Raw genomic sequence first — 7,500 nt, 5'->3', positions numbered from 1 at the left:
CCTTCAATGCTGGTTTTGAGATGTATAAGAGATGTAGGTCAATAGGAAACCAATACCTACAGCCACACCACCCTGAACAAGCCCAATCTCGTCTGATCTTGGAAGCTAAGCAGGGCTGGGCCTGGTTAGTACTTGGATGGGAGACCACCTGGAAATACCAGGTGCTGTAGGCTTTTTTTTTTCTCTCTTGTTCCGGCCTCCTTCAATGCTGGTTTTGAGATGTATAAGAGATGTAGGTCAATAGGAAACCAATACCTACAGCCACACCACCCTGAACAAGCCCAATCTCGTCTGATCTTGGAAGCTAAGCAGAGCCGGGCTTGGTTAGTACTTGGATGGGGAGACCACCTGGGAATACCAGGTGCTGTAGGACTTTTTTTCGTCTCTCTTGTTCCGGCTTCCTTCAATGCTGGTTTCTAGATGTATAAGAGATGTAGGTCAATAGGAAAACAATACCTACAGCCACACCACCCTGAACAAGCCCAATCTCGTCTGATCTTGGAAGCTAAGCAGGGACGGGCCTGGTTAGTACTTGGATGGGAGACCACCTGGGAATACCAGGTGCTGTAGGCCTTTTTTTCTTCTCTCTTGTTCTGGCTTCCTTCAATGCTAGTTTCTAGATGTATAAGAGATGTAGGTCAATAGGAAAACAATACCTACAGCCACACCACCCTGAACAAGCCCAATCTCGTCTGATCTTGGAAGCTAAGCAGGGCTGGGCCTGTTAGTACTTGGATGGGAGACCACCTGGGAATACCAGGTGCTGTAGGCCTTTTTTTTTTTCTCTCTTGTTCCGGCTTCCTTCAATGCTTGTTTTTAGATGTATAAGAGATGTAGGTCAATAGGAAAACAAAACCTACAGCCACACCACCCTGAACAAGCCCAATCTCGTCTGATCTTGGAAGCTAAGCAGGGACGGGCCTGGTTAGTACTTGGATGGGAGACCACCTGGGAATACCAGGTGCTGTAGCCTTTTTTTCTTCTCTCTTGTTCCGGCTTCCTTCAATGCTGGTTTTGAGATTATAAGAGATGTAGGTCAATAGGAAACCAAAACTAACAGCTACACATCTCTAAACAAGCCCAATCTCGTTTGATCTTGGAAGCTAAGCAGGGTCAGGCCTGGTTAGTACTTGGATGGGAGACCACCTGGGAATACCAGGTGCTGTAGGCTTTTTTTTTTTCTCTCTTGTTCCGGCTTCCTTCAATGCTGGTTTTTAGATGTATAAGAGATGGAGGGCAATAGGAAACCAATATCTACAGTCACACCACCCTGAACAAGCCTGATCTTGGAAGCTAAGCAGAGCCAGGCCTGGTTAGTACTTGGATGCGAGACCACCTGGGGATACCAGGTGCTGTAGGCCCTTTTTTTTTTCTCTCTTTTTCCGACTTCCTTCAATGCTGGTTTTGAGATGTATAAGAGATGTAGGTCAATAGGAAACCAATACCTACAGCCACACCACCCTGAACAAGCCCAATCTCGTCTGATCTTGGAAACTAAGCAGGGCTGGGCCTGGTTAGTACTTGGATGGGAGACCACCTGGAAATACCAGGTGCTGTAGGCTTTTTTTTTTCTCTCTTGTTCCGGCCTCCTTCAATGCTGGTTTTGAGATGTATAAGAGATGTAGGTCAATAGGAAACCAATACCTACAGCCACACCACCCTGAACAAGCCCAATCTCGTCTGATCTTGGAAGCTAAGCAGAGCCGGGCCTGGTTAGTACTTGGATGAGAGACCACCTGGGAATACCAGGTGCTGTAGGCCTTTTTTTCTTCTCTCTTGTTCCGGCTTCCTTCAATGCTGGTTTGAGATTATAAGAGATGTAGGTCAATAGGAAACCAAAACCTACAGCTACACATCTCTAAACAAGCCAATCTCGTCTGATCTTGGAAGCTAAGCAGGGCTGGGCCTGGTTAGTACTTGGATGGGAGACCACCTGGAAATACCAGGTGCTGTAGGCTTTTTTTTTTCTCTCTTGTTCCGGCCTCCTTCAATGCTGGTTTGAGATGTATAAGAGATGTAGGTCAATGGGAAACCAATACCTACAGCCACACCACCCTGAACAAGCCCAATCTCGTCTGATCTTGGAAGCTAAGCAGAGCTGGGCCTGGTTAGTACTTGGATGGGAGACCACCTGGGAATACCAGGTGCTGTAGGCCTTTTTTTCTTTCTCTTGTTCCGGCTTCCTTCAATGCTGGTTTCTAGATGTATAAGAGATGTAGGTCAATAGGAAAACAATACCTACAGCCACACCACCCTGAACAAGCCCAATCTCGTCTGATCTTGGAAGCTAAGCAGTGACAGGCCTGGTTAGTACTTGGATGGGAGACCACCTGGGAATACCAGGTGCTGTAGGCCTTTTTTCTTCTCTCTTGTTCCGCTTCCTTCAATGCTGGTTTCTAGATGTATAAGAGATGTAGGTCAATAGGAAAGCAATACCTACAGCCACACCACCCTGAACAAGCCCAATCTCGTCTGATCTTGGAAGCTAAGCAGGGCTGGCCTGGTTAGTACTTGGATGGGAGACCACCTGGAAATACCAGGTGCTGTAGGCTTTTTTTCTCTCTCTTGTTCCGGCCTCCTTCAAAGCTGGTTTTGAGATGTTAAAGAGATGTAGGTCATTAGGAAACCAAAACCTACAGCCACACCACCCTGAACAAGCCCAATCTCGTCTGATCTTGGAAGCTAAGCAGAGCCGGGCCTGGTTAGTACTTGGATGGGAGACCCCCTGGAATACCAGGTGCTGTAAGCCTTTTTTTTTTTCTCTCTTGTTCCGGCTTCCTTCAATGCTTGTTTTTAGATGTATAAGAGATGTAGGTCAATAGGAAAACAATACCTACAACCACACCATCCTGAACAAGCCCAATCTCGTCTGATCTTGGAAGCTAAGCAGGGCTGGGCCTGTTTAGTAGTTGGAATGGGAGACAACCTGGAAATACCAGGTGCTGTAGGCTTTTTTTTTTTCTCTCTTGTTCCGGCCTCCTTCAATGCTGGTTTCGAGATGTATAAGAGATGTAGGTCAATAGGAAACCAATACCTACAACCACACCACCCTGAACAAGCCCAATCTCGTCTGATCTTGGAAGCTAAGCAGAGCCGCCCTGGTTAGTACTTGAATGGGAGACCACCTGGGAATACCAGGTGCTGTAGGCCCTTTTTTTCTTCTCTCTTGTTCCGGCTTCCTTCAATGCTGTTTTCTAGATGTATAAGAGATGTAGGTCAATAGGAAAACAATACCTACAGCCACACCACCCTGAACAAGCCCAATCTCGTCTGATCTTGGAAGCTAAGCAGGGACGGGCCTGGTTAGTACTTGGATGGAGACCACCTGGGAATACCAGGTGCTGTAGGCCTTTTTTTCTTCTCTCTTGTTCCGGCTTCCTTCAATGCTGGTTTCTAGATGTATAAGAGATGTAGGTCAATAGGAAAACAATACCTACAGCCACACCACCCTGAACAAGCCCAATCTCGTCTGATCTTGGAAGCTAAGCAGGACGGGCTTGGTTAGTACTTGGATGGGAGACCACCTGGGAATACCAGGTGCTGTAGGCTTTTTTTTTTCTCTCTTGTTCCGGCCTCCTTCAATGCTGGTTTTGAGATGTATAAGAGATGTAGGTCAATAGGAAACCAATACCTACAGCCACACCACCCTGAACAAGCCCAATCTCATCTGATCTTGGAAGCTAAGCAGAGCCAGGCCTGGTTAGTACTTGGATGGGAGACCACCTGGGAATACCAGGTGCTGTAGGCCTTTTTTCTTCTCTCTTGTTCCGGCTTCCTTCAATGCTGGTTCTAGATGTATAAGAGATGTAGGTCAATGTAAAACAATACCTACAGCCACACAACCCTGAACAAGCCCAATCTCGTCTGATCTTGGAAGCTAAGCAGGGACGGGCCTGGTTAGTACTTGGATGGGAGACCACCTGGGAATACCAGGTGCTGTAGGCCTTTTTTTCTTCTCTCTTGTTCCGGCTTCCTTCAATGCTGGTTTCTAGATGTATAAGAGATGTAGGTCAATAGGAAAACAATACCTACAGCCACACCACCCTGAACAAGCCCAATCTCGTCTGATCTTGGAAGCTAAGCAGGGACAGGCCTGGTTAGTACTTGGATGGGAGACCACCTGGGAATACCAGGTGCTGTAGGCCTTTTTTTTTTCTCTCTTGTTCCGGCTTCCTTCAATGCTGGTTTTGAGATAATAAGAGATGTAGGTCAATAGGAAACCAAAACCTACAGCTACACATCTCTAAACAAGCCCAATCTCGTCTGATCTTGGAAGCTAAGCAGGGACGGGCCTGGTTAGTACTTGGATTGGAGACCACCTGGGAATACCAGGTGCTGTAGGCCTTTTTTTCTTCTCTCTTGTTCCGGCTTCCTTCAATGCTGGTTTCCAGATGTATAAGAGATGTAGGTCAATAGGAAAACAATACCTACAGCCACACACCCTGAACAAGCCCAATCTCGTCTGATCTTGGAAGCTAAGCAGGGACGGGCCTGGTTAGTACTTGGATAGGAGACCACCTGGGAATACCAGGTGCTGTATGCCTTTTTTTTTTCTCTCTTGTTCCGGCTTCCTTCAATGCTGGTTTTGAGATAATAAGAGATGTAGGTCAATAAGAAGCCAAAACCTACAGCTACACATCTCTAAACAAGCCCAATCTTGTCTGATCTTGGAAGCTAAGCAGGGCCAGGCCTGGTTAGTACTTGGATGGGAGACCACCTGGGAATACCAGGTGCTGTAGGCTTTTTTTTTTTCTCTCTTGTTCCGGCTTACTTCAATGCTGGTTTTTAGATGTATAAGTGATGTAGGTCAATAGGAAACCGTTACCTACAGCCACACCACCCTGAACAAGCCTGATCTTGAAGCTAAACTGAGCCGGGGTTGGTTAGTACTTGGATGCGAGACCACCTGGAATACCAGGTGCTGTAGGCATTTTTTTTTTTCTCTCTTGTTCCGACTTCCTTCAATGCTGGTTTTGAGATAATAAGAGATGTAGGTCAATAAGAAGCCAAAACCTACAGCTACACATCTCTAAACAAGCCCAATCTTGTCTGATCTTGGAAGCTAAGCAGGGCCAGGCTGGTTAGTACTTGGATGGGAGACCACCTGGGAATACCAGGTGCTGTAGGCTTTTTTTTTTTCTCTCTGTTCCGGCTTACTTCAATGCTGGTTTTTAGATGTATAAGAGATGTAGGTCAATAGGAAACCATTACCTACAGCCACCCCACACTGAACAAGCCCAATCTCATCTGATCTTGGAAGCTAAGCAGGGCTGGGCCTGGTTAGTACTTGGATGGTAGACCACCTGGAAATATCAGGTGCTGTAGGCTTTTTTTTTCCTCTCTTGTTCCTGCCTCCTTCAATGCTGGTTTTGATATGTATAAGAGATGTAGGTCAATAGAAAACCAATACCTACAGCCACACCACCCTGAACAAGCCCAATCTCATCTGATCTTGGAAGCTAAGCAGGGCTGGGCCTGGTTAGTACTTGGATGGGAGACCACCTGGAAATACCAGATGCTGTAGGCTTTTTTTTTTTCTCTCTTGTGCCGGCCTCCTTCAATGCTGGTTTTGAGATGTATAAGAGATGTAGGTCAATAGGAAACCAATACCTACAGCCACACCACCCTGAACAAGACCAATCTCGTCTGATCTTGAAAGCTAAGCAGGTCCGGGCCTGTTTAGTACTTTTTTTTTTCTCTCTTGTTCTGGCTTCCTTCAATGCTGGTTTTAAAATGTATAAGTGATGTAGGTCATTAGGAAACCAATACCTACAGCCACACCACCCTGGACAAGTCCAATCTTGTCTGATCTTGGAAGCTAAGCAGGGCTGGGCCTGGTTAGTACTTGATGGGAGACACCTGGGAATACCAGGTGCTGTAGGCCTTTTTTTTTTCTCTCTTGTTCCGGCTTCCTTCAATGCTTGTTTTTAGATGTATAAGAGATGTAGGTCAATAGGAAAACAATACCTACAGCCACACCACCCTGAACAAGCCCAATCTCGTCTGATCTTGGAAGCTAAGCAGGGCTGGGCCTGGTTAGTACTTGGATGGTAGACCACCTGGAAATACCAGGTGCTGTAGGCTTTTTTTTTCTCTCTTGTTCCGGCCTCCCTCAATGCTGGTTTTGAGATGTATAAGAGATGTAGGTCAATAGGAAACCAATACCTACAACCACACCACCCTGAACAAGCCTGATCTTGGAAGCTAAGCAGAGCCGGGGTTGGTTAGTACTTGGATGCAAGACCACCTGGGAATACCAGGGGCTGTAGGCCTTTTTTTCTTCTCTCTTGTTCCGGCTTCCTTCTATGCTGGTTTCTAGATGTATAAGAGATGTAGGTCAATAGGAAAACAATACCTACAGCCACACCACCCTGAACAAGCCCAATCTCGTCTGATCTTGGAAGCTAAGCAGGGACAGGCCTGGTTAGTACTTGGATGGGAGACCACCTGGGAATACCAGGTGCTGTAGGCCTTTTTTTTTTCTCTATTGTTCCGGCTTCCTTCAATGCTGGTTTTGAGATAATAAGAGATGTAGGTCAATAGGAAACCAAAACCTACAGCTACACATCTCTAAACAAGCCCAATCTCGTCTGATCTTGGAAGCTAAGCAGGGCCAGGCCTGGTTAGTACTTGGATGGGAGACCACCTGGGAATACCAGGTGCTGTAGGCTTTTTTTTTTTCTCTCTTGTTCCGGCTTCCTTCAATGCTGGTTTTTAGATGTATAAGAGATGTAAGTCAATAGGAAACCAATACCTACAGCCACACCACCCTGAACAAGCCTGATCTTGGAAGCTAAGCAGAGCCGGGGTTGGTTAGTACTTGGATGCGAGACCACCTGGGAATACCAGGTGCTGTAGGCCCTTTTTTTTTTCTCTCTTGTTCCGACTTTCTTCAATGCTGGTTTTGAGATGTATAAGAGATGTAGGTCAATAGGAAATCATTACCTACAGCCACAACACCCTGAACAAGCCCAATCTCGTCTGATCTTGGAAGCTAAGCAGGGCTGGGCCTGGTTAGTACTTGGATGGGAGACCACCTGGAAATATCAGGTGCTGTAGGCTTTTTTTTTTCTCTCTTGTTCCGGCCTCCTTCAATGCTGGTTTTGATATGTATAAGAGATGTAGGTCAATAGAAAACCAATACCTACAGCCACACCACCCTGAACAAGCCCAATCTTGTCTGATCTTGAAAGCTAAGCAGGTCCGGGCCTGGTTAGTACTTTTTTTTTCTCTCTTGTTCTGGCTTCCTTCAATGCTGGTTTTAAAATGTATAAGTGATGTAGGTCATTAGGAAACCAATATCTACAGCCACACCACCCTGGACAAGCCCAATCTCGTCTGATCTTGGAAGCTAAGCAGAGCTGGGCCTGGTTAGTACTTGGGTGGGAGACCACCTGGGAATACCAGGTGCGTAGGCCTTTTTTTCTTCTCTCTTGTTCCGGCTTCCTTCAATGCTGGTTTCTAGATGTATAAGAGATGTAGGTCAATAAGAAAACAATA

The 7,500-nt window shown here is 46.3% G+C and overlaps 12 non-coding genes and 21 pseudogenes across 12 annotated transcripts; all 33 read left to right on the top strand.

Moving 5' to 3' along the window:
• The first annotated feature begins 54 nt into the window (after positions 1–54).
• Positions 55–173, top strand: LOC142135036 (5S ribosomal RNA). Its single transcript, XR_012687151.1, has one exon. It is a non-coding gene; the product is annotated as a 5S ribosomal RNA (ribosomal RNA).
• Positions 174–253: 80 nt separating this feature from the next.
• Positions 254–373, top strand: LOC142134964 (5S ribosomal RNA; annotated as a pseudogene).
• Positions 374–454: 81 nt separating this feature from the next.
• LOC142135091 (5S ribosomal RNA) lies at positions 455–573 on the top strand. Its single transcript, XR_012687180.1, has one exon. It is a non-coding gene; the product is annotated as a 5S ribosomal RNA (ribosomal RNA).
• An 81-nt stretch (positions 574–654) lies between these two features.
• On the top strand, positions 655–772 carry LOC142134861 (5S ribosomal RNA). The gene has a single exon (XR_012687124.1). It is a non-coding gene; the product is annotated as a 5S ribosomal RNA (ribosomal RNA).
• Positions 773–854: 82 nt separating this feature from the next.
• LOC142135090 (5S ribosomal RNA) lies at positions 855–973 on the top strand. Its single transcript, XR_012687179.1, has one exon. It is a non-coding gene; the product is annotated as a 5S ribosomal RNA (ribosomal RNA).
• A 79-nt stretch (positions 974–1,052) lies between these two features.
• On the top strand, positions 1,053–1,171 carry LOC142135010 (5S ribosomal RNA; annotated as a pseudogene).
• A 272-nt stretch (positions 1,172–1,443) lies between these two features.
• Positions 1,444–1,562, top strand: LOC142135073 (5S ribosomal RNA). Its single transcript, XR_012687164.1, has one exon. It is a non-coding gene; the product is annotated as a 5S ribosomal RNA (ribosomal RNA).
• An 80-nt stretch (positions 1,563–1,642) lies between these two features.
• LOC142134907 (5S ribosomal RNA) lies at positions 1,643–1,761 on the top strand (annotated as a pseudogene).
• A 79-nt stretch (positions 1,762–1,840) lies between these two features.
• On the top strand, positions 1,841–1,958 carry LOC142135037 (5S ribosomal RNA; annotated as a pseudogene).
• A 79-nt stretch (positions 1,959–2,037) lies between these two features.
• Positions 2,038–2,156, top strand: LOC142134987 (5S ribosomal RNA). Its single transcript, XR_012687147.1, has one exon. It is a non-coding gene; the product is annotated as a 5S ribosomal RNA (ribosomal RNA).
• Positions 2,157–2,236: 80 nt separating this feature from the next.
• On the top strand, positions 2,237–2,355 carry LOC142134918 (5S ribosomal RNA; annotated as a pseudogene).
• Positions 2,356–2,434: 79 nt separating this feature from the next.
• Positions 2,435–2,552, top strand: LOC142134946 (5S ribosomal RNA; annotated as a pseudogene).
• A 79-nt stretch (positions 2,553–2,631) lies between these two features.
• LOC142134982 (5S ribosomal RNA) lies at positions 2,632–2,749 on the top strand (annotated as a pseudogene).
• Positions 2,750–2,831: 82 nt separating this feature from the next.
• Positions 2,832–2,951, top strand: LOC142135043 (5S ribosomal RNA; annotated as a pseudogene).
• Positions 2,952–3,032: 81 nt separating this feature from the next.
• LOC142135034 (5S ribosomal RNA) lies at positions 3,033–3,150 on the top strand (annotated as a pseudogene).
• Positions 3,151–3,232: 82 nt separating this feature from the next.
• LOC142134883 (5S ribosomal RNA) lies at positions 3,233–3,350 on the top strand (annotated as a pseudogene).
• Positions 3,351–3,431: 81 nt separating this feature from the next.
• On the top strand, positions 3,432–3,549 carry LOC142134945 (5S ribosomal RNA; annotated as a pseudogene).
• Positions 3,550–3,629: 80 nt separating this feature from the next.
• LOC142134872 (5S ribosomal RNA) lies at positions 3,630–3,748 on the top strand. Its single transcript, XR_012687134.1, has one exon. It is a non-coding gene; the product is annotated as a 5S ribosomal RNA (ribosomal RNA).
• A 78-nt stretch (positions 3,749–3,826) lies between these two features.
• On the top strand, positions 3,827–3,945 carry LOC142134866 (5S ribosomal RNA). Its single transcript, XR_012687129.1, has one exon. It is a non-coding gene; the product is annotated as a 5S ribosomal RNA (ribosomal RNA).
• Positions 3,946–4,026: 81 nt separating this feature from the next.
• Positions 4,027–4,145, top strand: LOC142135086 (5S ribosomal RNA). Its single transcript, XR_012687176.1, has one exon. It is a non-coding gene; the product is annotated as a 5S ribosomal RNA (ribosomal RNA).
• An 80-nt stretch (positions 4,146–4,225) lies between these two features.
• On the top strand, positions 4,226–4,344 carry LOC142135020 (5S ribosomal RNA; annotated as a pseudogene).
• An 81-nt stretch (positions 4,345–4,425) lies between these two features.
• On the top strand, positions 4,426–4,543 carry LOC142135005 (5S ribosomal RNA; annotated as a pseudogene).
• An 80-nt stretch (positions 4,544–4,623) lies between these two features.
• On the top strand, positions 4,624–4,742 carry LOC142135006 (5S ribosomal RNA; annotated as a pseudogene).
• A 269-nt stretch (positions 4,743–5,011) lies between these two features.
• LOC142135050 (5S ribosomal RNA) lies at positions 5,012–5,129 on the top strand (annotated as a pseudogene).
• An 80-nt stretch (positions 5,130–5,209) lies between these two features.
• LOC142134969 (5S ribosomal RNA) lies at positions 5,210–5,328 on the top strand (annotated as a pseudogene).
• Positions 5,329–5,408: 80 nt separating this feature from the next.
• Positions 5,409–5,527, top strand: LOC142134873 (5S ribosomal RNA). Its single transcript, XR_012687135.1, has one exon. It is a non-coding gene; the product is annotated as a 5S ribosomal RNA (ribosomal RNA).
• Positions 5,528–5,767: 240 nt separating this feature from the next.
• On the top strand, positions 5,768–5,884 carry LOC142135021 (5S ribosomal RNA; annotated as a pseudogene).
• Positions 5,885–5,965: 81 nt separating this feature from the next.
• LOC142134865 (5S ribosomal RNA) lies at positions 5,966–6,084 on the top strand. Its single transcript, XR_012687128.1, has one exon. It is a non-coding gene; the product is annotated as a 5S ribosomal RNA (ribosomal RNA).
• A 269-nt stretch (positions 6,085–6,353) lies between these two features.
• On the top strand, positions 6,354–6,472 carry LOC142135085 (5S ribosomal RNA). Its single transcript, XR_012687175.1, has one exon. It is a non-coding gene; the product is annotated as a 5S ribosomal RNA (ribosomal RNA).
• An 80-nt stretch (positions 6,473–6,552) lies between these two features.
• On the top strand, positions 6,553–6,671 carry LOC142134971 (5S ribosomal RNA; annotated as a pseudogene).
• Positions 6,672–6,943: 272 nt separating this feature from the next.
• Positions 6,944–7,062, top strand: LOC142134931 (5S ribosomal RNA; annotated as a pseudogene).
• A 238-nt stretch (positions 7,063–7,300) lies between these two features.
• LOC142134978 (5S ribosomal RNA) lies at positions 7,301–7,418 on the top strand (annotated as a pseudogene).
• An 81-nt stretch (positions 7,419–7,499) lies between these two features.
• LOC142134940 (5S ribosomal RNA) overlaps position 7,500 on the top strand; it is a 119-nt pseudogene continuing 118 nt past the window's right edge.

Source organism: Mixophyes fleayi, unplaced genomic scaffold, assembly GCF_038048845.1.
Source record: "Mixophyes fleayi isolate aMixFle1 unplaced genomic scaffold, aMixFle1.hap1 Scaffold_582, whole genome shotgun sequence".
Lineage (NCBI taxonomy): Eukaryota > Metazoa > Chordata > Amphibia > Anura > Limnodynastidae > Mixophyes > Mixophyes fleayi.
Note: the sequence above shows the minus strand (reverse complement) of the source record. Positions and strands in the feature narration are given on the sequence as shown.